The sequence below is a fragment of the Drosophila miranda genome, assembly GCF_003369915.1.
Source record: "Drosophila miranda strain MSH22 chromosome Y unlocalized genomic scaffold, D.miranda_PacBio2.1 Contig_Y2_pilon, whole genome shotgun sequence".
In the NCBI taxonomy this organism is placed as follows: domain Eukaryota; kingdom Metazoa; phylum Arthropoda; class Insecta; order Diptera; family Drosophilidae; genus Drosophila; species Drosophila miranda.
Window position 1 is genome coordinate 16,205,704 of NW_022881614.1, and position 27,729 is coordinate 16,233,432.

The following is a 27,729-nucleotide window of genomic DNA, read 5'->3' on the forward strand; positions in this document are numbered from 1 at the left end:
CGTAAACGGCATTAACCATTAATTTGTAAAAGTTTATCTCAAAGTCATTGCTAGCTAATTTTCTAAGAGATGTATTGAGGTCAATATAAGGTTTCAGCCAACAGGACTGATTAAATGATAAAACTCTAGATATTTTTTCTAAAGTCTTACCTTGCTCTATACATAACTGCTGTAGCTGCTTCAAATGGATTATATAGTTCTTTTTATCAGTTAAGTCAGCTATTAGTTTTGTCTGCTTTCCTCCTGGTGGAATCTTATTTTCGGGGCAAAAAGGTAAACTATTATGCTTATTATGAATATCATCAGGATATCGCATATCTACTTCTAAAATATATCCAACATCACTAGATGCCGATATGCTAAGAACGTTGAAAGATGAAATTTCATCGTTACTTAGAAATTTAAAATAAGAAAATGGAAGGGGTTGACTCATAGCCCATCCATATAAGTTGTTGGCGTCAATATATGACAGGAAATTTATGGGTTCGGTAGGCTTAAATTTATTATTTAAATATTTGTCATTTGCTGTTGCAATCCGTTGAGTACATTGGGTCAACCCTCCACGAACAGCAGTTTTTAAAAAATTATAAATGTCAGGATCACTAACAAGTTCTAATTCTACCCTTGTGTATTTTAACATTGCATCCCATGAAACTGAAGGAGCAGTAACATAATTAATGGGGTCTAACCTGTACCGTCGGGAACAAAGACTCCTAAAATTCTCAAATACATCAGCAAGAATTAAAACATCGCTTTCCAAATATAATTTTTATTGTGAATTGCGCCTTTTGTCATGTATTAAATAGAGAACGACGCGTCTGTGCTCATAAGTGGTTTATTCAGAACTGAAGAGATGACATGTGTACATATGTACTTACATACGAATAGGAGAGACGAGAGATAACAGAAGCTCTCGCTGTTCATGTACATTATGTTAATTAGCGTTGCCAGACAGATCATGGTTACACTTCAAATTTCAACACTTTTGCTTAAGCATAATATTTTGTGATTACAATGTATTAATCAACTAATCCAAGCGATTTTACAAATCTATAATGCTTTTGCTTACATAAACTTTTGGTTAATACATCGGCAACGTTTTTCTGTGTGGATACATATTCAAGTTATATCTCTTTACTTTCTACTTTGTCTCTAACAAAATCATATTTTAAATCTATATGCTTTGTGCGTTTATGGTGAATAGGATTTTTCGCAATATGATGCGCACTGAGGTTGTCACCATAGATAGTCATTGGCCCTTGATTTGAGTATCCAATCTCTTGCAACAGACCTTGTAGATATACTGCTTCTCTAGCGGCTGTTGATAGCGCCACATACTCTGCTTCGGTGCTGCTCATGGCGACGACGCTCTGCTTGGCTGATGCCCACGAAAACGCACTACCAGCTAGGAAGAAAACGTATCCGGAATATGATTTTCGGTCCAGCTTGTCATTTTCCCAATCAGCATCGGCGAACCCTTTTACTGGCTCTCCAGACTTTTGGTAGATGATGCTCATATTCATTGTGCCTCGTAAATAGCGCAACACATGCTTAGCTGCAGTTTCGTGCTCCACATGAGGGTCTTGGTTTCGCTGTGATAGTTTGCTCACAGCATGAAGAATGTCGGGCCGGCTCAAAACTGCTAAGTACATGAGCGAACCAATTAGTGATTGATAGTATGTCTTATTTACCTTTACACATTCTTCATCTTTACAACCAACGTGAAAACCTGGGTCAAGTGGTGTTGCGACTGGACGGCAATCCTGCATACCGAAAGTATTCAAAACGCTTTCAATATACCTCTTCTGGCATAACTTGAGGGCGCCTTGTTTGCCTTCTCGATGAATTTCCATGCCTAGGAAAAAGTTGAGCTGACCTCCATCTTTCATCTCAAATACGGATGCGATATTTTGCTTGATCGCGCTGACGTCCATCTCTTTTGGACAGATGATTATCAGGTCGTCGACATAAACTGCTATATAACTGAAGCCTTGTTGATGCTGTTTGACGTATAGACATGGCTCGTGTTGACTTTTTTTAAAGCCCATGTTAACCAGCACCTCGTTCAATGTGTCATTCCAGACACGTCCAGACTGCTTCAGCCCATAGATAGCCTTTTGAAGTTTGAGTACCTTGTGGGGGTTCTGCTCATCTATAAAGCCTACGGGTTGCTTCATATAGACGACTTCTTGGAGTTTACCGTTGAGATACGCGTTAGAGATATCCACCTGATGCATGTGTAACTGCTTTTCTGCAGCAATCGCAAATAACATTCGGATTGTCTCATAACGTATCACTGGAGAATATGTCTCCCAGTAGTTTACGCCAAACTGCTGGCCACATCCTTGTGCCACAAGTCTCGACTTAAACCTTTCAATGTCACCGTTTTGGTTGCGTTTGATTCTGAAAACCCATTTTGAACCTATAGCCTTTTTTCCGGGCGGAAGATTGACAGGAGTCCATGTATTATTTGACACGAGTGCATCGAATTCCTTTCGCATAGATTTTTTCCATTCTTCTGCATCGTGGCCTTGCAACGCCTCTGCAACGGACCGCGGAGTCTCCATGTCATCGGAGCAGCTAAGATTGTTGAGGACATTGTACTGCTTCTTTTGTCTGCCAGGTTGACCAGTACGAATGATTTTTGGCCTTCCTGGGCCACGTATTTGTGGAATGTCTTCTTCATCTGAGCTGCGGCTCTGTTCTGGATCGCTTGCACTTACGAAGTACTCCTCCTCATCATCATCGCTGTTGTCAATGTTGCTAATCGTTTCGTCTTCGGGCTCAACAACAGTTTGTACCTGCACAGGTTCTTCGTTTGACTCAAAGCGTATGATGATTTTTGCAAGATCCTCAGTCTGATCTCCATTTTTGTAAATATCATTTACTTCCTGACGAACTCACCCTCCACAATTTTGACGTCTCGGCGTTCCACTATCATTCGCTTTTCTTGGTCATATAAACGATATGCTTTTGCTGCAAAAGAGTAGCCAAAAAAAATGTACTCCTTTCCTTTTGCAACGAATTTGCCTTTTTTGGTTTTTTCCAGCGCAAATGCGCGTGAACCAAATATTTTCAGATGGTTTACCGACGGCTTGCGCTTGTTCCAAGCCTCGAAGGGGGTGCGTCCATTTAACGCTCTGGTCGGACATCTATTTCTCAAATATACCGCAGTTTGAACGGCTTCAGCCCACAAAAATTCTTTTAAATTTGCATGAATTAACATACTCCTAGCCATTTCAACGATTGTACGATTTGCGCGCTCAGCAACGCCGTTTTGCTGAGGTGTGTAAGGCACCGTTAGTTTTCTTTTTATTCCGCACGCATTTAAAAAATTTGTAAATTCATTGTTTATGTACTCAGTACCGTTATCGCTTCGCAAGGCTTTGATTGTTTTTTCGGTTTGGCACTCAACATAACTTTTATACATTTTAAATTTCTCAAAAACTTCATTTTTGGCGCGCATAAAATATACGTGAATTTTTCGCGAGTAATCGTCTATAAATGTAACAAAATAACGGTTTCCAGCCAGAGATTTAACATTCATAGGTCCGCATACGTCGGTATGGATCAATTCGAGAACACTTTTCGTAGCACGTTCTGCCTTTTGTGGGAACGGCAATGCACATATTTTAGCCTTATTGCATGTGTCGCAATTTGTGTTTACGGATACGTTTTTAATTTTCATCCCGATTACACGTTCTGTTAAAGTAATTTTATTTGTAAGACAGCAGAAGATCAGTATACAGAATTATATGTGCTTCCGAGTAACATACGCAAGAGACAGACGCCGAAAGAAGAATATCGATATGAGAACATCGATATGCAGCAGGGCACATGCGCAGTGTTGTTAGAGATCAATATCTAATTATCGTGGCGGTCACTTTGAACACTCCTCCTCAACACAACGCATGTTTACAAACTTTAAATATACTTAACTAATATTCAATAACATGTCAAGCACTTATAAACGATCTTTTAAACGAAATGCGAATACAAATTTATGGTGCTTAACCTTGGCTAAGTTCTTTGTGAGGACATCTGCTATCATCTCATCGGTTGGCAGATACGCAATGTTGACTTCACCTCTCTTGAGAACCTCTCGAATATGATGTATCTTGACGTCGATGTGCTTTGTACGTGCATGAAACATGGGGTTTCTAGCAAGCTGCTGTGCTCCAATGTTGTCGCCGTACATCAAGTCAATCAGTAGGCTGCGAAAGTATATCGCCTCTTTTGCTGCAGAAGATAATGCTATGTACTCTGCCTCCGTGGAACTGAGGGCAACCGTCGATTGCTTTCTTGACTCCCAAGAAACCGCTCCTCCTGCCAACATGCATACATAGCCAGTGAATGATTTTCGGTTCGTCATATCACTTGCCCAATCTGCATCAACAAAACCACTCAATTGCCTTTCCTTGCTTTGTGTAGCATATCTCCCAGTCGATAGTTTTTGCCAAATATCGAAGGATGTGCTTGGCTGCCGCTTCATGCTCGGAATGAGGATCCTTGTTACGTTGTGCTAATTTGTTCACCGAATGCGCAATGTCCGGACGAGTCATAACAGCAAGATAAGATAACTCTCCAATTAGCTTTTGGAACGATGTGATGTCGACCCTGCGGCAGTCCTCTTTGTTGCATGCCACCTGGTAACCAGCTTCAAGAGGCGTGGACGTCTGTCGACAATGTTTCAATCGAGCAACTCTCTAATATACTTCCGTTGGCTGATTGAAATCTTACCCGTACTGCCTTCACGTTTCACCTCAATACCTAAAAAGTATTGCATAGGCCCGATGTCAACCACATCAAATTCTGCTGCGATCTTTATCTTGATATCAGATATATCATCTAGGTCCTTACACGCCAAAATAATGTCATCTACGTAGACAGCTATTAGACACATATTTTTACCTGGCTTACAATACAGACAGGGTTCGTTGACAGTCGGTATAAAACCAATGCGTCTCAGCGTTGCATCCAACGCAGAGTTCCACACTCTTCCTGATTGTTTTAGGCCATATATACTTTTGTGAAGCCTCAAAGCGTGACTTGGGTGAACTTCGCTGATGAAGCCCTCAGGTTGTCTCATAAAAACCTCATCTTCCAATTCGCCGTTGAGATACGCCGTGACAACATCCATTTGATGTAGGTGGAGACCATGTTCGACTGCAAGTGCAATTATCAACCTGATAGTTGCGTGGCGTACAACTGGTGCAAATTTTTCCTTGTAGTCGATCCCGTAGCGTTGGCTACAACCTTTCGCCACCAGACGTGATTTGAGCCTGTTCACGCTTCCATCCGGATTGGACTTAACTGCGTAAACCCATCTGCATCCAATGGACTTTTTCCCGCTAGGCAATTTAGTAAGCGACCACGTGCCGTTCTTCACGAGAGATTCGTACTCGTCCTTCATTGATGCTTTCCATATCTCGCCTTCAGTAGACCGTTCAGCTTGTGCGTAGTTTTGTGGAACTTGTACGTCTGCTGCCAGTATCGCATTGAGCATATGATACTGTTTCCTTGGTCGTCCTGGTTTGCCCGTCCGTACTATGGTTGGGCGTCCTGGTCCTCTTATTGGTTCTGGAATTACAAGAATGTCATTACTAGACCTAATCTCCTCCTGATTTTCTGGCTCATTTTCTGGATCTTTAAATTGCTCGCAATCCATTTCTGGTTCAGAGTCCTGGTTTTGTTGAACCTCAATTGATGCCATGTCATTGGAACATGATGCATCTAGTTTGCCCCCTTCAGGTTCTACAAAAATGACATCCCTACTCTCTACGAGTTTCCTGGTTTCTTTACTGACCAAACGGTATGCTTTGGCTGTATCCGAGTAGCCCACCATTATATACTCTAAGCGAACTTTGATTTCTTTGTTTTATCTAGAGCTATCGCTACTGAGCCAAAAACTCTTAAATGCGATACCACTGGCTTTCTACCTGTCCATATTTCAAAAGGTGTCACCCCGCTCAAGCAGCTGCTTGCCACTCTATTTCGCAAATACGTGGCAGTTCGAATCGCTTCTGCCCAATAGCATTCACTTAACCCAGCATGCAGCAGCATACTTCTTGCCATTTCTACCAATGTTCTGTTGGCCCTTTCTGCAACTCCGTTTTGTTGAGGTGTATATGGCACTGTTAAGTTTCGCTTTATTCCATTTTGGTTTAGGTAATTATCAAAAACGTTTGATATGTATTCTCGGCCATTGTCGCTTCGTAAAACCTTGACTTTTCTCCCATTTTGGCACTCAACTTGACTTTTAAATTCTTTAAAAGCCTCGAAAACCTGATCTTTGGTTTTTAGGAAACTTACTGATACATATCTTGAACAATCATCAATAAATGTGGCGATATATCGATTGCCTCCCATTGACTGCTTTTGCATTGGACCGCATACATCAGTATGTATTAAGTCTAGAACGCCCTTTGACCTGGTTGTGCTCGATTGAAATGGTTGCACGAAAATTTTACTTTTTGCGCATGTTGCACACACTTGTTTTGGCTTGTATATGCCCTTGAGACCTATTACCATCTCCTTGTTAACCATTTCCTTTAATGCGTCAAAATGTACATGGCCGAACCTATTGTGCCATTTGAATGCATCTGCCTCAACATTTACAATGTTCATACACTTTTCCTGATTGTCCTGAACCATAAACAATCCATTTTCCAGATGTGCCTTTATAACTATTTTTCCGTTTTCAAAAATCATCGCTTGATTTTTCTCAAACACAACTTTTTTTCCATGTTTTAATAGTTTTGTGACCGATATAAAATTGTACTGCAAATCTGGTACCAAGATAACCTTTTCCAGCGTAACGGATCTATCACCGAACTTTACTTTAACAGTTCCATGCCCTTCAGCAATAAGTGATTTACCGCCGGCTAAAAATACTTTTTGATTATCTTCCGTGAACGACACAAAGCGTTCCTTGTCACAACATAGATGCGCCGTTGCGCCACTGTCTATGCACCATGCATTTAACATCTGGTCATTTGGCTTAGCTAAACTTAGGATTGGTACATATTTTTCTGGTTCCACTTTGGCATATTCGGTTACGCAAAGCATTGTACCCAATCTTTCCCCGCTTTTACTGTTTGCGCCCTTGTTGTTTGCTCCTTCCTGCTTGCTTTTAGCACGGCATTCCGATTTGCCCATTTGGCATTTGCCCTTCTTAAAGTTTTTCTTAAAATTGTTGTTGTCATAACTGACGTGTAGTTCGGCGCTACTTGTAATTTCCTTGCTAATGCTATCTTGCTGCCTATTCGCTTCTTCAGAGATTTTTATTTTTAGCATGCTCAAGCTCGGCAAATCATCTCGCGTCTCAATCGCAACAACAAAACTTTCACACAATTTTTAATATTGTTTAGTTGGGTCGATTTAACACAAAGTAAAATTGACGCCAACGCCTTTTGATCCTTTAGTTCAAAAGCTGCACGTTGCTCATTTGTTGCACTTTCACTAAGTTCAATTTTACCACTGACGATTGGCCACAAATCATTTTGTATGAGAACACTTCTCATCAAAACTTCCCATGTGCTATAATTGTTTTCGTCCAGTTTCTCAATATTGAAATTCATATTTCCACTCATTTTTTATACTTATTGTCCCACAGTGCAAAATTTGGACCTGTCGATCGTCTCATGCACAAAGCAACTACGACGACAATACTGTTGTCCGTGTCTTTCTTTTGTTTTTTCGTTTTCTTTTAAGTATCCCTCCGAGTTTCTATTTACACACACACACTCGCGATTTTGTATGCCTTGGTATACACACTCGCGGTTTTGTGCGGCTTGGCATACGCAATTTTTGGTTTGGACTTTAAACCACGGCAACGGTCCGATTCGCTGCAAAAATCTAATCAAAAAAACACAATGCGAATTTGTTCAACTTGTTCTTTTGCCTTTCTATGTACACACATACACTAATGAGTCTATGCCATTTTTTTAGCACTGCTTTTCACTAAGCACCAAACAATGTTTATTGTTTCTCACTGTTTCTGTTTTATACTGTTTCTGGGTGAATTGGTGTCTGGGCCCATAACCTGTTAAAGTTATTTTATTTGTAAGACAGCAGAAGATCAGTATACAGAATTATATGTGCTTCCGAGTAACATACGCAAGAGACAGACGCCGAAAGAAGAATATCGATATGAGAACATCGATATGCAGCAGGGCACATGCGCAGTGTTGTTAGAGATCAATATCTAAATATCGTGGCGGTCACTTTAGACACGCTCTTTCTCACAAAGATTCTTTAAATTTTGAAATTTAAATGCCCGTAGCGGCTATGCCATTTTTTTGCAAGAGATATATCGGATATCAAATGCACTGCATCAGTGGTTTTTTCCACTCCATACACGTATAAATTGTTTTCTTGTACCGCTCGCAACATTATATGTCAATGTTTATTTCGCACTAAAGCTTCTGAATTTCCGAATGTAGTGACATTCCCGAACTCGGCTGCTTTGCTCACCGACAATAAATTCATTTTTAAATCCGGCACATACAACACGTTTCGCAATTCTATATTTGTTTCATTTGATTTAATTTTTACAGTTCCAATACCTAGGGACTCAATATTTTTTTCTGCAGCCAACATAATGGTTGTGTTTTTCTTATTAAAGGTTTGAAACAAATTTTTTTTACAGCACATATGCGATGTTGCCCCACTGTCGATACACCAAGAATTTTTTCGCTGCTTAACAACGCAGCTGTGCATTAAACAGTTTGATTTTTCATCCCTTACGCACTCTTTCGTATTATCTTTGTTGCTTTTGCACTCGGATGCGCGGTGCCCGCTTTGTTTACATTTGTAGCATTTTCCTCGAAACTCGCGATGCTCGTTGGATTTCTGGCCGTCTCGTATGCTGTCTTTTCGACTGGCGCCGTAATTCTTCGAACGCGCACCGTTTCTTTGAGTCTGTGTGTGTGCGTACACTGCCTGTACAGCAAGCTCACGATCGTCTCTTTCGTCTTTACGTGCTCCTTCTTCAAGTATTTTTACTTTTACCGTTTCGAACGACGGCAGACTGTCGCGTGTTTCTATCGCCACGACGAAATTTTCCCAACCGCTGGGCAAGCTCGACAACAACATTATTACTTTTAGCTCGTCTTGAATGTCGATATTTAGCTCGGCTAACTTTTCAGTAATTTCCACGAAAGAATTTACATGTTGTACCACGTTATCACCGTTTTGCATATTTTTCCGCAAAAGTTTTTGGTATAACTGTACCTTTCGCACTGGTCCCACTGACACATGTACATCGCGTAATTTTTGCCACGCCTGCTTCGACGTTGTGCACGACTTTATGTGCATCAACTGCGTTGCTTTTACATTTAATATAATACATGCCAACGCCTTTTGATCAGCCTTGTCCCACTGTGCCAAGTGTTCCTGTGTTCCTGCTGCTTTCTCCTGTGGCCTTTCGGTTTTACCACTTACATATGTCCACAAATCCGTTGTGATCAATACACTACGCATGGACATAGACCACACATCGTAATTGTCTTCCCCCAATTTTTCAATTTGCAGAGACACACTCATTTTGTTTTAATTGCTACACGCCACTTTCTAACTGGTGCACGATTTATTTGCAATTGCATCAAACAAAATATTAACTTCCAGTTCTACCACGGTTTTTTAATTGTCTTTAATACACGCCCGATCTTTCGGTGATATGGGCCCATAACCTATTGTGAATTGCGCCTTTTGTCATGTATTAAATAGAGAACGACGCGTCTGTGCTCATAAGTGGTTTATTCAGAACTGAAGAGATGACATGTGTAAATATGTACTTACATACGAATAGGAGAGACGAGAGATAACAGAAGCTCTCGCTGTTCATGTACATTATGTTAATTAGCGTTGCCAGACAGAACATGGTTACACTTCAAATTTCAACACTTTTGCTTAAGCATAATATTTTGTGATTACAATGTATTAATCAACTAATCCAAGCGATTTTACAAATCTATAATGCTTTTGCTTACATAAACTTTTGGTTAATACATCGGCAACGTTTTTCTGTGTGGATACATATTCAAGTTATATCTCTTTACTTTCTACTTTGTCTCTAACAAAATCATATTTTAAATCTATATGCTTTGTGCGTTTATGGTGAATAGGATTTTTCGCAATATGATGCGCACTGAGGTTGTCACCATAGATAGTCATTGGCCCTTGATTTGAGTATCCAATCTCTTGCAACAGACCTTGTAGATATACTGCTTCTCTAGCGGCTGTTGATAGCGCCAAATACTCTGCTTCGGTGCTGCTCATGGCGACGACGCTCTGCTTGGCTGATGTCCACGAAAACGCCCTACCAGCTAGGAAGAAAACGTATCCGGAATATGATTTTCGGTCCAGCTTGTCATTTTCCCAATCAGCATCGGCGAACCCTTTTACTGGCTCTCCAGACTTTTGGTAGATGATGCTCATATTCATTGTGCCTCGTAAATAGCGCAACACATGCTTAGCTGCAGTTTCGTGCTCCACATGAGGGTCTTGGTTTCGCTGTGATAGTTTGCTCACAGCATGAAGAATGTCGGGCCGGCTCAAAACTGCTAAGTACATGAGCGAACCAATTAGTGATTGATAGTATGTCTTATTTACCTTTACACATTCTTCATCTTTACAACCAACGTGAAAACCTGGGTCAAGTGGTGTTGCGACTGGACGGCAATCCTGCATACCGAAAGTATTCAAAACGCTTTCAATATACCTCTTCTGGCATAACTTGAGGGCGCCTTGTTTGCCTTCTCGATGAATTTCCATGCCTAGCAAAAGTTGAGCTGACCTCCATCTTTCATCTCAAATACGGATGCGATATTTTGCTTGATCGCGCTGACGTCCATCTCTTTTGGACAGATGATTATCAGGTCGTCGACATAAACTGCTATATAACTGAAGCCTTGTTGATGCTGTTTGACGTATAGACATGGCTCGTGTTGACTTTTTTTAAAGCCCATGTTAACCAGCACCTCGTTCAATGTGTCATTCCAGACACGTCCAGACTGCTTCAGCCCATAGATAGCCTTTTGAAGTTTGAGTACCTTGTGGGGGTTCTGCTCATCTATAAAGCCTACGGGTTGCTTCATATAGACGACTTCTTGGAGTTTACCGTTGAGATACGCGTTAGAGATATCCACCTGATGCATGTGTAACTGCTTTTCTGCAGCAATCGCAAATAACATTCGGATTGTCTCATAACGTATCACTGGAGAATATGTCTCCCAGTAGTTTACGCCAAACTGCTGGCCACATCCTTGTGCCACAAGTCTCGACTTAAACCTTTCAATGTCACCGTTTTGGTTGCGTTTGATTCTGAAAACCCATTTTGAACCTATAGCCTTTTTTCCGGGCGGAAGATTGACAGGAGTCCATGTATTATTTGACACGAGTGCATCGAATTCCTTTCGCATAGATTTTTTCCATTCTTCTGCATCGTGGCCTTGCAACGCCTCTGCAACGGTCCGTGGAGTCTCAATGTCATCGGAGCAGCTAAGATTGTTGAGGACATTGTACTGCTTCTTTTGTCTGCCAGGTTGACCAGTACGAATGATTTTTGGCCTTCCTGGGCCACGTATTTGTGGAATGTCTTCTTCATCTGAGCTGCGGCTCTGTTCTGGATCGCTTGCACTTACGAAGTACTCCTCCTCATCATCATCGCTGTTGTCAATGTTGCTAATCGTTTCGTCTTCGGGCTCAACAACAGTTTGTACCTGCACAGGTTCTTCGTTTGACTCAAAGCGTATGATGATTTTTGCAAGATCCTCAGTCTGATCTCCATTTTCGTAAATATCATTTACTTCCTGACGAACTCACCCTCCACAATTTTGACGTCTCGGCGTTCCACTATCTTTCGCTTTTCTTGGTCATATAAACGATATGCTTTTGCTGCAAAAGAGTAGACAAAAAAAATGTACTCCTTTCCTTTTGCAACGAATTTGCCTTTTTTGGTTTTTTCCAGCGCAAATGCGCGTGAACCAAATATTTTCAGATGGTTTACCGACGGCTTGCGCTTGTTCCAAGCCTCGAAGGGGGTGCGTCCATTTAACGCTCTGGTCGGACATCTATTTCTCAAATATACTGCAGTTCGAACGACTTCAGCCCACAAAAATTCTTTTAAATTTGCATGAATTAACATACTCCTAGCCATTTCAACGATTGTACGATTTGCGCGCTCAGCAACGCCGTTTTGCTGAGGTGTGTAAGGCACCGTTAGTTTTCTTTTTATTCCGCACGCATTTAAAAAATTTGTAAATTCATTGTTTATGTACTCAGTACCGTTATCGCTTCGCAAGGCTTTGATTGTTTTTTCGGTTTGGCACTCAACATAACTTTTATACATTTTAAATTTCTCAAAAACTTCATTTTTGGCGCGCATAAAATATACGTGAATTTTTCGCGAGTAATCGTCTATAAATGTAACAAAATAACGGTTTCCAGCCAGAGATTTAACATTCATAGGTCCGCATACGTCGGTATGGATCAATTCGAGAACACTTTTCGTAGCACGTTCTGCCTTTTGTGGGAACGGCAATGCACATATTTTAGCCTTATTGCATGTGTCGCAATTTGTGTTTACGGATACGTTTTTAATTTTCATCCCGATTACACGTTCTGTTAAAGTAATTTTATTTGTAAGACAGCAGAAGATCAGTATACAGAATTATATGTGCTTCCGAGTAACATACGCAAGAGACAGACGCCGAAAGAAGAATATCGATATGAGAACATCGATATGCAGCAGGGCACATGCGCAGTGTTGTTAGAGATCAATATCTAATTATCGTGGCGGTCACTTTGAACACTCCTCCTCAACACAACGCATGTTTACAAACTTTAAATATACTTAACTAATATTCAATAACATGTCAAGCACTTATAAACGATCTTTTAAACGAAATGCGAATACAAATTTATGGTGCTTAACCTTGGCTAAGTTCTTTGTGAGGACATCTGCTATCATCTCATCGGTTGGCAGATACGCAATGTTGACTTCACCTCTCTTGAGAACCTCTCGAATATGATGTATCTTGACGTCGATGTGCTTTGTACGTGCATGAAACATGGGGTTTCTAGCAAGCTGCTGTGCTCCAATGTTGTCGCCGTACATCAAGTCAATCAGTAGGCTGCGAAAGTATATCGCCTCTTTTGCTGCAGAAGATAATGCTATGTACTCTGCCTCCGTGGAACTGAGGGCAACCGTCGATTGCTTTCTTGACTCCCAAGAAACCGCTCCTCCTGCCAACATGCATACATAGCCAGTGAATGATTTTCGGTTCGTCATATCACTTGCCCAATCTGCATCAACAAAACCACTCAATTGCCTTTCCTTGCTTTGTGTAGCATATCTCCCAGTCGATAGGTTTTGCCAAATATCGAAGGATGTGCTTGGCTGCCGCTTCATGCTCGGAATGAGGATCCTTGTTACGTTGTGCTAATTTGTTCACCGAATGCGCAATGTCCGGACGAGTCATAACAGCAAGATAAGATAACTCTCCAATTAGCTTTTGGAACGATGTGATGTCGACCCTGCGGCAGTCCTCTTTGTTGCATGCCACCTGGTAACCAGCTTCAAGAGGCGTGGACGTCTGTCGACAATGTTTCAATCGAGCAACTCTCTAATATACTTCCGTTGGCTGATTGAAATCTTACCCGTACTGCCTTCACGTTACACCTCAATACCTAAAAAGTATTGCATAGGCCCGATGTCAACCACATCAAATTCTGCTGCGATCTTTATCTTGATATCAGATATATCATCTAGGTCCTTACACGCCAAAATAATGTCATCTACGTAGACAGCTATTAGACACATATTTTTACCTGGCTTACAATACAGACAGGGTTCGTTGACAGTCGGTATAAAACCAATGCGTCTCAGCGTTGCATCCAACGCAGAGTTCCACACTCTTCCTGATTGTTTTAGGCCATATATACTTTTGTGAAGCCTCAAAGCGTGACTTGGGTGAACTTCGCTGATGAAGCCCTCAGGTTGTCTCATAAAATCCTCATCTTCCAACTCGCCGTTGAGATACGCCGTGACCACATCCATTTAATGTAGGTGGAGACCATGTTCGACTGCAAGTGCAATTATCAACCTGATAGTTGCGTGGCGTACAACTGGTGCAAATGTTTCCTTGTAGTCGATCCCGTAGCGTTGGCTACAACCTTTCGCCACCAGACGTGATTTGAGCCTGTTCACGCTTCCATCCGGATTGGACTTAACTGCGTAAACCCATCTGCATCCAATGGACTTTTTCCCGCTAGGCAATTTAGTAAGCGACCACGTGCCGTTCTTCACGAGAGATTCGTACTCGTCCTTCATTGATGCTTTCCATATCTCGCCCTCAGTAGACCGTTCAGCTTGTGCGTAGTTGTGTGGAACTTGTACGTCTGCTGCCAGTATCGCATTGAGCATATGATACTGTTTCCTTGGTCGTCCTGGTTTGCCCGTCCGTACTATGGTTGGGCGTCCTGGTCCTCTTATTGGTTCTGGAATTACAAGAATGTCAATACTAGACCTAATCTCCTCCTGATTTTCTGGCTCATTTTCTGGATCTTTAAATTGCTCGCAATCCATTTCTGGTTCAGAGTCCTGGTTTTGTTGAACCTCAATTGATGCCATGTCATTGGAACATGATGCATCTAGTTTGCCCCCTTCAGGTTCTACAAAAATGACATCCCTACTCTCTACGAGTTTCCTGGTTTCTTTACTGACCAAACGGTATGCTTTGGCTGTATCCGAGTAGCCCACCATTATATACTCTAAGCGAACTTTGATTTCTTTGTTTTATCTAGAGCTATCGCTACTGAGCCAAAAACTCTTAAATGCGATACCACTGGCTTTCTACCTGTCCATATTTCAAAAGGTGTCACCCCGCTCAAGCAGCTGCTTGCCACTCTATTTCGCAAATACGTGGCAGTTCGAATCGCTTCTGCCCAATAGCATTCACTTAACCCAGCATGCAGCAGCATACTTCTTGCCATTTCTACCAATGTTCTGTTGGCCCTTTCTGCAACTCCGTTTTGTTGAGGTGTATATGGCACTGTTAAGTTTCGCTTTATTCCATTTTGGTTTAGGTAATTATCAAAAACGTTTGATATGTATTCTCGGCCATTGTCGCTTCGTAAAACCTTGACTTTTCTCCCATTTTGGCACTCAACTTGACTTTTAAATTCTTTAAAAGCCTCGAAAACCTGATCTTTGGTTTTTAGGAAACTTACTGATACATATCTTGAACAATCATCAATAAATGTGGCGATATATCGATTGCCTCCCATTGACTGCTTTTGCATTGGACCGCATACATCAGTATGTATTAAGTCTAGAACGCCCTTTGACCTGTTTGTGCTCGATTGAAATGGTTGCACGAAAATTTTACTTTTTGCGCATGTTGCACACACTTGTTTTGGCTTGTATATGCCCTTGAGACCTATTACCATCTCCTTGTTAACCATTTCCTTTAATGCGTCAAAATGTACATGGCCGAACCTATTGTGCCATTTGAATGCATCTGCCTCAACATTTACAATGTTCATACACTTTTCCTGATTGTCCTGAACCATAAACAATCCATTTTCCAGATGTGCCTTTATAACTATTTTTCCGTTTTCAAAAATCATCGCTTGATTTTTCTCAAACACAACTTTTTTTCCATGTTTTAATAGTTTTGTGACCGATATAAAATTGTACTGCAAATCTGGTACCAAGATAACCTTTTCCAGCGTAACGGATCTATCACCGAACTTTACTTTAACAGTTCCATGCCCTTCAGCAATAAGTGATTTACCGCCGGCTAAAAATACTTTTTGATTATCTTCCGTGAACGACACAAAGCGTTCCTTGTCACAACATAGATGCGCCGTTGCGCCACTGTCTATGCACCATGCATTTAACATCTGGTCATTTGGCTTAGCTAAACTTAGGATTGGTACATATTTTTCTGGTTCCACTTTGGCATATTCGGTTACGCAAAGCATTGTACCCAATCTTTCCCCGCTTTTACTGTTTGCGCCCTTGTTGTTTGCTCCTTCCTGCTTGCTTTTAGCACGGCATTCCGATTTGCCCATTTGGCATTTGCCCTTCTTAAAGTTTTTCTTAAAATTGTTGTTGTCATAACTGACGTGTAGTTCCGCGCTACTTGTAATTTCCTTGCTAATGCTATCTTCCTGCCTATTCGCTTCTTCAGAAATTTTTATTTTTAGCATGCTCAAGCTCGGCAAATCATCTCGCGTCTCAATCGCAACAACAAAACTTTCACACAATTTTTAATATTGTTTAGTTGGGTCGATTTAACACAAAGTAAAATTGACGCCAACGCCTTTTGATCCTTTAGTTCAAAAGCTGCACGTTGCTCATTTGTTGCACTTTCACTAAGTTCAATTTTACCACTGACGATTGGCCACAAATCATTTTGTATGAGAACACTTCTCATCAAAACTTCCCATGTGCTATAATTGTTTTCGTCCAGTTTCTCAATATTGAAATTCATATTTCCACTCATTTTTTATACTTATTGTCCCACAGTGCAAAATTTGGACCTGTCGATCGTCTCATGCACAAAGCAACTACGACGACAATACTGTTGTCCGTGTCTTTCTTTTGTTTTTTCGTTTTCTTTTAAGTATCCCTCCGAGTTTCTATTTACACACACACACTCGCGATTTTCTATGCCTTGGTATACACACTTTTGGGTATACACACTCGCGGTTTTGTGCGGCTTGGCATACGCACTTTTTGGTATACACACTTGAGTCTCCGTTCGCTTTTGTGTTTCTTGATCCGTTGGGACTGCTTTATTTTGGACTTTAAACCACGGCAACGGTCCGATTCGCTGCAAAAATCTAATCAAAAAAACACAATGCGAATTTGTTCAACTTGTTCTTTTGCCTTTCTATGTACACACATACACTAATGAGTCTATGCCATTTTTTTAGCACTGCTTTTCACTAAGCACCAAACAATGTTTATTGTTTCTCACTGTTTCTGTTTTATACTGTTTCTGGGTGAATTGGTGTCTGGGCCCATAACCTGTTAAAGTTATTTTATTTGTAAGACAGCAGAAGATCAGTATACAGAATTATATGTGCTTCCGAGTAACATACGCAAGAGACAGACGCCGAAAGAAGAATATCGATATGAGAACATCGATATGCAGCAGGGCACATGCGCAGTGTTGTTAGAGATCAATATCTAAATATCGTGGCGGTCACTTTAGACACGCTCTTTCTCACAAAGATTCTTTAAATTTTGAAATTTAAATGCCCGTAGCGGCTATGCCATTTTTTTGCAAGAGATATATCGGATATCAAATGCACTGCATCAGTGGTTTTTTCCACTCCATACACGTATAAATTGTTTTCTTGTACCGCTCGCAACATTATATGTCAATGTTTATTTCGCACTAAAGCTTCTGAATTTCCGAATGTAGTGACATTCCCGAACTCGGCTGCTTTGCTCACCGACAATAAATTCATTTTTAAATCCGGCACATACACCACGTTTCGCAATTCTATATTTGTTTCATTTGATTTAATTTTTACAGTTCCAATACCTAGGGACTCAATATTTTTTTCTGCAGCCAACATAATGGTTGTGTTTTTCTTATTAAAGGTTTGAAACAAATTTTTATTACAACACATATGCGATGTTGCTCCACTGTCGATACACCAAGAATTTTTTCGCTGCTTAACAACGCAGCTGTGCATTAAACAGTTTGATTTTTCATCCCTTACGCACTCTTTCGTATTATCTTTGTTGCTTTTGCACTCGGATGCGCGGTGCCCGCTTTGTTTACATTTGTAGCATTTTCCTCGAAACTCGCGATGCTCGTTGGATTTCTGGCCGTCTCGTTTGCTGTCTTTTCGACTGGCGCCGTAATTCTTCGAACGCGCACCGTTTCTTTGAGTCTGTGTGTGTGCGTACACTGCCTGTACAGCAAGCTCACGATCGTCTCTTTCGTCTTTACGTGCTCCTTCTTCAAGTATTTTTACTTTTACCGTTTCGAACGACGGCAGACTGTCGCGTGTTTCTATCGCCACGACGAAATTTTCCCAACCGCTGGGCAAGCTCGACAACAACATTATTACTTTAAGCTCGTCTTGAATGTCGATATTTAGCTCGGCTAACTTTTCAGTAATTTCCACGAAAGAATTTACATATTGTACCACGTTATCACCGTTTTGCATATTTTTCCGCAAAAGTTTTTGGTATAACTGTACCTTTCGCACTGGTCCCACTGACACATGTACATCGCGTAATTTTTGCCACGCCTGCTTCGACGTTGTGCACGACTTTATGTGCATCAACTGCGTTGCTTTTACATTTAATATAATACATGCCAACGCCTTTTGATCAGCGTTGTCCCACTGTGCCAAGTGTTCCTGTGTTCCTGCTGCTTTCTCCTGTGGCCTTTCGGTTTTACCACTTACATATGTCCACAAATCCGTTGTGATCAATACACTACGCATGGACATAGACCACACATCGTAATTGTCTTCCCCCAATTTTTCAATTTGCAGAGACACACTCATTTTGTTTTAATTGCTACACGCCACTTTCTAACTGGTGCACGATTTATTTGCAATTGCATCAAACAAAATATTAACTTCCAGTTCTACCACGGTTTTTTAATTGTCTTTAATACACGCCCGATCTTTCGGTGATATGGGCCCATAACCTATTGTGAATTGCGCCTTTTGTCATGTATTAAATAGAGAACGACGCGTCTGTGCTCATAAGTGGTTTATTCAGAACTGAAGAGATGACATGTGTAGATATGTACTTACATACGAATAGGAGAGACGAGAGATAACAGAGGCTCTCGCTGTTCATGTACATTATGTTAATTAGCGTTGCCAGACAGATCATATTATTGTTACACTTCAAATTTCAACAATTTTAAATAATCTCTAATAGATTTGCAATTAAATGCGCTCCAAACCTTCTGAGCAAAGTTGTAGTCTTCAACACTACATTCCTCATCATTCAGTGAATTATAAAAATTATCTCGCGAAGGAAGCAGGGATTCATCAAATTTTTCAAAACTATCCAAATAATCATAGGGAAGAACTCCCTTTCGTCGTAGCATATCAAATTTTTCACCTTGATATTTAGTTTTCAAAATTTTAAAATTCGCTATGTTCATATAACTAGCGAGTTTTTCTAAGCTTGAATTTAAAAATCTATTTGAATTTATATATCTAATTTTATATTGATGAAGATAAGATTCATCGAGCTTACAAATTTGAGTTAACGCAATATATAACTCTTTATTGCAAGGAATGGGTCTTAGTTCAGTTCATCTTTTATTGACGTAACAAATAAGTGTATATCATAACGAAACAAGTTATGAAAAACTACCGGGAAAAAGGGATCGCTTAATCTAAATGTCTGTTTAGACAGCTTATGAATAGGACCTACATATTGTCCTGTAAACTGATCAAAGAATTTTTCTCGATCATCATCAGAAATTTGTTTCTCGCAGGCATAGCAAACACCGTGTTCCTGGTAATCTTCATCCCAAATGTTAAACTGATAGATTGGTTTTTTATAGGACTTCCAGTACTTCTCATAAAGTCAATCGGTTTTCATCCTAAGTGCTTGACAAAATTTTTGGATACAATCCGGTCCTGAAATAACGAAATCATATTGTTTATGAGTTTATTGCCTTTGCTGGAATGTTAAAATATTTACCTTCGTATGTCCACATCTCATTTAGATGTTCATTGTATTTATGTACAATATAAAATGATGCTGCACATGCTGTATGTCTCTGTGTAGTTGATGATTTTGATGGATCATTAAGATTTATATGGTAATTTTCCAAAACTGCTTCGATGTCAGCATAAATTACTACTGGTGGAGATAGTTTTTTAGAAAAACTTTTGAATACAGTTTTGGTATTAGGTTCAGGATACAAAGCAGCAACTTTTCCACACTCTTTAGTGTCATGTATAGTATTTGTTGTACTATAAAATTGCAAGCAGTTCTCGCAAAAATATGCAGTATTATGGGATTTACTATGTTGTGAATAACATAATTTTCTCATGCACGTTATGTATGCATAATGCATCATTTGCATATTATCACTATTAATTCCAAGCAAGTTTATGTGGTGAGTCCGAATTTTCTTAGTCCTCACTGTGGGTCCCACAACGTTTTTTCCATTCTCATCGACTTCATAAACATTGATCCTAACATCCTCATTTGCTGATTCGAATCGCTTGATTCCTTTGCTTGTTATTGGAAATTCAATTCCGGAAAAATTTAATCTTACTCCTTCATAATAAATGATGTCTTGCCGTATGTTTCCGCATCGATAGGATGATGGTATTGTTAACTTATCTCGGGAATTTTTTTTTAATGCTGCTGTTTGATATATAGTTTTAAGGTGTTTTCCATAGGCTAATGATGCTAAAACACACCACTTGAAACAAAAATCATCGTCATTTTTAACATTTATGAGTGCATTTCGTGACTTAATTTTTTTGGGAGCTTGTATGAACCTGTTTGCAGCGATATGCTCTAGTTTTATCATGGTAAGTTCAAAATATTTAAAACACTTTATTGCCCAACCTGAATCCTTCTCCTGGAATTCACTGCTGAGAGTTATCAAATTTTCTATGGTATCATTTAGATGATCATCAATCAGCTCGTTTTCATATATTGGTTTGTATGGAGTAATGAAATGCTTCATTGTTTCTGAATGTAAGTGTGCATCATATTGCTATGTTATTACGTGATCATGTTAAATAAATACTTATAAGATATTTTATTAACATTGAATTGGGAAACAATTTCTGCTATGTTATTAACTGGTCAAGTTAAATAAATACTTATAGGATATTTTATATACATTGAATTGGGAAAACAAATGTGTGAAGTTTCTGAAATTTACATCCTATAGAAAACATAGGTTGGAAAACTGGGTTTCTAGATGTCCGTATAGAGGGTTGAATGGTAAGAGAACACAAATTAATGGAGATATATATAGGAGCACACAAAGAATAAAATTATAATATGAAGACATAAAAATTAATTAATGCTACTTATAGTAAATATACGGCCGTCCCTTATCCTTACTACTTGGTGGCGCCACCTATCGGTGATAATGTGAACTAACTTCGATCTCAATCCTGTTTCTCAACAATGTAAAATCCTCTCAAATCGATCCTTCGCTCATTTATATTCTCTCTCCTCCCTCTTACTGTCAATGAACCTGTTTTTACGATTGGTCCCGTGTTGCGATTCAAACAACCCTCAAACAGGTAGGTCATCCCTTTGTAATGAATCTAATGTGATAGTTTAGAGGTATTTTTTAAGTGTTTCCTGAAAAACGGTTTCGATGCCCTTGAACCTTTCTACTTTCTCTATAATTTATATTCCTCCTTTGTGTACCTAACACTGTCCCATAGCAAAATGCCTATATAATAACTACTCAAAGCTAACAGCTAGTACATAAACTAGTAATCTTTCAACAACGATGGATGACCTTGAAATCATTTTTATCGATTCCCAACCCTAATCAACCATAAATCTGGACTCTCAGCCGAGCTCCGTAGACCTGTCCTTGATTTTTGGGATTAAGACCCAAACCTATCTCGAGAACAACTTGACCTGGTTAAGTGACATTAAATGGGATGATGCCGACGATGACCCAAGGAATACAACGTCTAATAATGATAATCCAGCATACATTTTCCCGGATGATGACAACATTTTCGATTTAGTAGATAATCAGGATGATGATAAAAGATCTCAACTCCAGGAACTACTTCGGGACTAAGATGATGATGACTTAATTGCTGCGGTAAAATTAGCTGAGGCGAAATTTTAATAATACGAATACATATTTATATAATAAGAATATTTTATGTATTTTTCTAAAAATAATATATACATATGTACATATATAATAAATATAACACATTTAACCACTATTTATTTTAAATGTTTTCTGTTTTACTTTTGATTGGTTGAATTTCACTTCCTCTTATTACAAGAGAATCATAGGATTCGTTTGAAACAGGTTTCTTCCAAGTGAGGATTACACAAAAAGAATAAGTGGATTTCAGGTAGAATAGAGGTTGTAACCTTTCCCTCATATTATTAGATTGACCCAGTAGGAATCGTTTGAAACAGGTTTGTGGGCAGGTACTGTTTGTTTTGGATATAAAAGATTAAGAAGGTGTTTGGGGGGCCTAAAAAGATACCATTTAAAAAGGAAACCCTTAGTCCTATTTCAATAGTGAAAGTGGTTAGTTCGATACAAAAAAAATAAATAAATAAAACTTAAAATGGCATCAAAAGTTAAGTGCAACATGTGTGATAAGTCCGTTGACTTTTTTTTTTTCAAAGTGTGGACGTTGACATGCAATGACTGCATCTTTCAAGAGGCGATGCAGTTACAGCACCGTCAAGTGGCCCGTGTGACACCAGCAGAAGGCTGTTACGCGCGGATCCCAGGCAAAACGCAGCCCTCCTCCCGCCCAACCGACCGAGGGGCGCTGCCGCATGACGCGCGGTGCGTAGCCGAACCAAACGCGAACATGCAAGAAAGATAGCTATTAGACTAACATTCGAGGAAAATTAGTACTAAACTTACTAAGAAACTAAGCATGCAATCAAAGTACAAATACCACTACAGTTACTAATTAATAGAAAGGTGTGTAAGGATTAATAATTTAATAAGAGGAAGAGAATTAGTGGTGGATATAATATGGTAGAGGGAATTATAATCCGAGCATAAGACCCTAAACGGTTCATGCAAGGAATAATTCGATCTACAAAGTGGAAGGAACAACGGTATAAAATTTCTAGTCAGTCTAATAGGAATCGTGAAGTTTATGCGGCTCAACAGATCAGGGCTGTCTATGTCACCCCTGATCAAGTTGTGCATAAATATCACACCAAGCATTTTTCTACGGTTAACTAAGGATGGGAGGTTTACTAATAGTAGTCTACTAGAGTAAGATGGGAATCTTACACCCGCATCCCAGTTAAGGCCCCGCAGAGCAAAGAGTAAAAAGTTTTTCTGTACTGATTCTATACGGTCCTGGTGTACTTTGTACTGAGGGCACCATACACAGGAGCCGTATTCTAAGATCGGACGAACAAGCGAGGTATAGAGAGTCTTTGTTATATAGGGGTCGTCAAATTCCTTTGACCACCTCTTTATAAACCCAAGCACGCTCATGGCCTTATTTACCATGGTAGAAATGTGTTCGGAAAACTTTAACTTGGGGTCTAACATAACACCCAGATCATCCACCAGGGTAATTCTCTCAAGAGAACCACCAAATAGGGTGTAAGGAGCCAACAAAGGGCTAGAACGATGAAATGTCATAACTTTGCATTTCGAGGCATTAAGGTGTAACAAGTTTGCACAACACCATGACTGAAAGTTATTGAGATCGGATTGCAAGCGAGAATGAAATGAAATGTCCTTGTACTGGACACAGAGTTTAACATCATCCGCATACATAAGTACTCGAGAGTATGTTAATACTGAAGGTAAGTCATTAATAAAGAGTGTGAAGAGTAAGGGGCCTAGATGGCTGCCTTGTGGTACTCCCGAAGAAACCTTTACTGGGAAAGAGAGGGAGTTTTTGAAGAGGACTCTTTGAGACCTAGAACAAAGATAGCTAGAAATCCATCTCAGGAGGTTGGGCGGAAACCCTAAAAGGTCAAGTTTATGCGCTAAAAGGGAATGGTTTACAGAGTCGAATGCTTTACTAAAGTCGGTGTAAATAACATCCGTCTGTAAGTTACCTTGAAAGCCTTTAATAATGAAAGAGGTAAACTCTAACAAGTTCGTGGTGGTTGATAGCCGCCTTATAAATCCATGCTGAGTTGGAGATATAAGTGACTTGCAGAGATGTTGCAAGTGCGGAGTTAAAACCCTCTCAAACATTTTAGGAATAGCGGATAACTTTGCTATACCTCTATAATTTTTTGCATCAGACTTGCTACCTTTTTTATGGAGAGGAATTATAAACGATTCCTTCCAGATCGGGGGGAAGCAAGAAGAATCAATGGATAGGGTGAATAGTTTAAGCAAAGGTCCACACAGAGCCTCGGCGCAGTACCTGAGTACACAACCTGGAACCCCGTCTGGACCCGGTGAAAACACCGGCTTAACTAGTCGAAGATCATGAAGTAGGGAACATTCATTTAACAAGGGACTGAAAATGCCGTTCGACCTCGGTAAACCGTATGGGTACGGATGACCAGAGTAGCTTTCCTCAGAATAGGTGGTTTGGAAGAATTGGGCAAAAAGATCGGCAATTGCCTGATCATTATTTGCCGCCGTATTACAAAATGATAGCGAGGATGGGTGTGCGGACGTTCTACGCTTACTGTTTACGAAGCTGTAAAACTGTTTAGGGTCCTGAGAAAAACGTATCCTGCATCGAGATAGGTAGTTCTTATAGCATTGAGCATTAAGAACTGAAAAGTTTGACCAAGCTAATACATAGCGAGAGTGAGAAGTAGGAGAACCCATTTCTTGAAATTTTTTATAAAGTCTTGATTTTAAGTTTTTTAGACTGGATAACTCTTTGGTAAACCAAGGGGGTTTTCCAGATCTAGTCGGACAAGAAAGCGGGACACAAGAATCGAAAAATGTGCCAAGAGCATTGTAAAAAATGTTTGTGCCTTTTATGATATCAGTGCACAAGTACAAAGCGGACCAATCAAAATCCCTAATGAGGGTATTAAGCTTCGCAAACTCGGCTTTACGAAAGCAGCGGACACGTTCGGGCAGCCTACTCGACCGATCCAATACAGTTGGTCCTATATCTAGCGACACCTCGAAAGTAGGGTGGTAGGCGTCTTCAGGTATAGTGAGCGGAAGGGCTCGGGTTAACAACACTATGGTCGGATCCGATACAAAGCACAGATCAAGCAATCGACCCAAGGAATTATTCACATGGTTGACTTGAGACAGGGATAGGTCAAGCAATCCGTCAACAAAGTCATGTCGTGACATGGGCACTAGGATACTAGACTCGTTTACCGAAGACCAAACAGTTCCTGGCAAGTTGAAGTCACCAAGAACTATCATACGATCTTTATCAGATAGCGAGGAAGAAACAGCGGTTAAAGCGGACAAGTGCTGCTCATAAATTGAAATATCCGAAGAAGGTGGGATATACGAGCAAGTAATGAATATAGCGAAAGCGGGAAGAATCAGTTTTACACACAGGAATTCCAGTTCCTGTTGAACTTGGACTGTGAAGTGTTCCGACGTGAAGTAAGAGTCCACTGCAATTAGAACCCCCCCTGCCCGTCGAGACGAACGGTCCTTTCTAAAAGTTGTGTACCGACCTGCCAAAACCTCGGAACTAAGAATGTCCGGCTTTAACCAGGTTTCAGTAAACACAATAACGTGGGAAGCAAATGCAACACTATCCCGGAAAAGAATGCTGAGCTTACTACGCAAGCCTCTTACATTCTGATAGGTTACTAAAAGAGAAGTTAGTTTTTTGGAAAGGTGGAAGCAAGACGGGAAGTTGAGGAAGAGGAAGTTGAGGTTGAGGTTGAGGGTGGCACACTGGAAAGGTTTGGAAGGGATATGGGGGGCCTATTCTTCTTCTTAGCCTTAAACTCCTTCACCACCAAATGCTCCGGCCAAAATTTGGCGGAGCAAATGGTGTCAAATTGAGTTGGGGAGATGCTTATCTTAAACGAGGCTATCTCCCTGGCATAAGAGAAGTTAAATTTCTCCACCTTTAAACCCACGGCTTTTATTTTGCTTTGAATAAAAGCAATTACATCATTAGATGTGAGGTCTGGGGCCAGCCGTGAAACAAAAACTTGTCGTTTTGGTGGGACTCCCACCAGTGGTTTAGTCACCACAGGCCTAGTACCTGTGGTGGCAATATCCGGAGGTCCGGAACGTCTATTTACTGGTGGGATCGGTATAGACGGGACAACTAGCGAACTTGCGGACACCACGGACACGGACGCTGCAGACGTACTTGGCTGCACATTCTCCGAGGCGATGAATTCGGCTACCGAATCTGCGTCGCCAGCAGCTGTCGTTGCCCTTGGAGTGGCAAACGAGATCAACTGCTGCACACTTGGAGTGGTCGGAGTCAGTTTTTCGGCGGCGCACGTCTGAGTGACGGTTGGCAATTGCAGATCCCGCGGAGTGACCTTTTTGCGCCTCGGAGACTCATTCAGCAGTTTTAAACCGCTAAACTGAGCCTCCATGGCTAGGAGCCGATCGTATTGGTTTTTAAAACCAACGGTCAGCTCCTTAAAGCCACTCCGCGTCTGCCTCATGAAAGCCACCATGTCTTTCTCCACCGCACGGCATGCCTCGCAACTGTAATGCAAGCCATTACGTTTGGCTATAGCATCACTCACGAGGCCAGAAAATCCAGCGCATTTTGCGTGCACTACGCTGTCGCAGAGCCAGCAGGGGACATTCGGCTGATCGTGGGTGATCTGCTTCTTACAGCTTTTTTTGGCACAGACCACAGCGTATTCCATATTATTTTATTATTTATTTATATATATACTATTATTTGCAAAACAAATTGGTATCAGACCAATGTGCCAGACAACGCTCAAAGCGGAATTGGTAAAAAAAAGAGAGCAGAGTGGAGAGCGGTTATAGCGAGAGCTACTAAGCAGAGAGCGCTATTGCTCAGAAAGTTTAAAGAGCGAGAGAGAAAGAACAGTTATTGAAGTTGAGGTGATAGCGAGAGAGTGATAAAACAACAAAAGCTACCAGACGAGAGCGGACTGCAATGCAATGTAATGCGTACTCACTCACTGCAACAACACAAACACAAGCACAAGCACAAGCCGACGCCGAAAAATAAAAAGTTAAATAATGTTTTAACACAAATCAAAAGACATGCACTCGCGTAATGGAATAGGTTTCCAGATTGTTGTCTGGTTAGGAAGTAAATTTAGAATTTAGTTAGGAAAACACCGGCTGTTTATTCAAAACAAAAGGAAAAAATGCGGAGCGCAAAACAAAAACACGTCTGATCACTACGAAAGATACGAAAGAGACCGTGAGTTTTTTCAGAGTTTCAATCTCATTATGAGAGATGCTCTGATTCTCGTAATAATGTGGCGTGTGACCTTTGCTCTAAGCCCATCGACTTAATAGAGTTTGATAGTCATTATGAAGCATGCTTGGGACCTAGGAATGCTTTTGAGATTCTTATGAGCAAAGGATCTAATTCAAGTGATCTTCAAGGTCCTTCAACGTCAGGAGCTTCAAAACAGCCTCGATTGGATACTCCGATGGAACTAAGGATTATTGACTGTTCAATTTGCGGTGAAAGTTACCCTTCGTCTAGGGAAAGACGCCATATGATGTCGGACAAACATAAGAATGCAAGAGCAGCTCAACTAGAGGAAAATGAAAACGTTATTTTAATTTCAACGGAGTCGCGATTTCCCTTAAAATCATATCGTGTTCACTCAAATAAAAGTGAACAGATTGATTTAAAACAGTTTTTTCATGATTGCAAAAATGATATTATCAATTTATTGCGTCACTGCATGAGTGAGTACAGATCCATAAAATACAATTTAAAAGTATATGGATTATACTTTAAATACATTGATGATGAAAGCTTAACAGAAACAATGAAGCATTTCATTACTCCATACAAACCAATATATGAAAACAAGCTGATTGATGATCATCTAAATGATACCATAGAAAATTTGATAACTCTCAGCAGTGAATT

General features: G+C 40.3%; 1 protein-coding gene across 1 annotated transcript in view; it reads left to right on the forward strand.

Moving 5' to 3' along the window:
• LOC117193662 (sestrin homolog) overlaps positions 1–27,729 on the forward strand; it is a 153,941-nt gene that overhangs the window by 111,222 nt on the left and 14,990 nt on the right.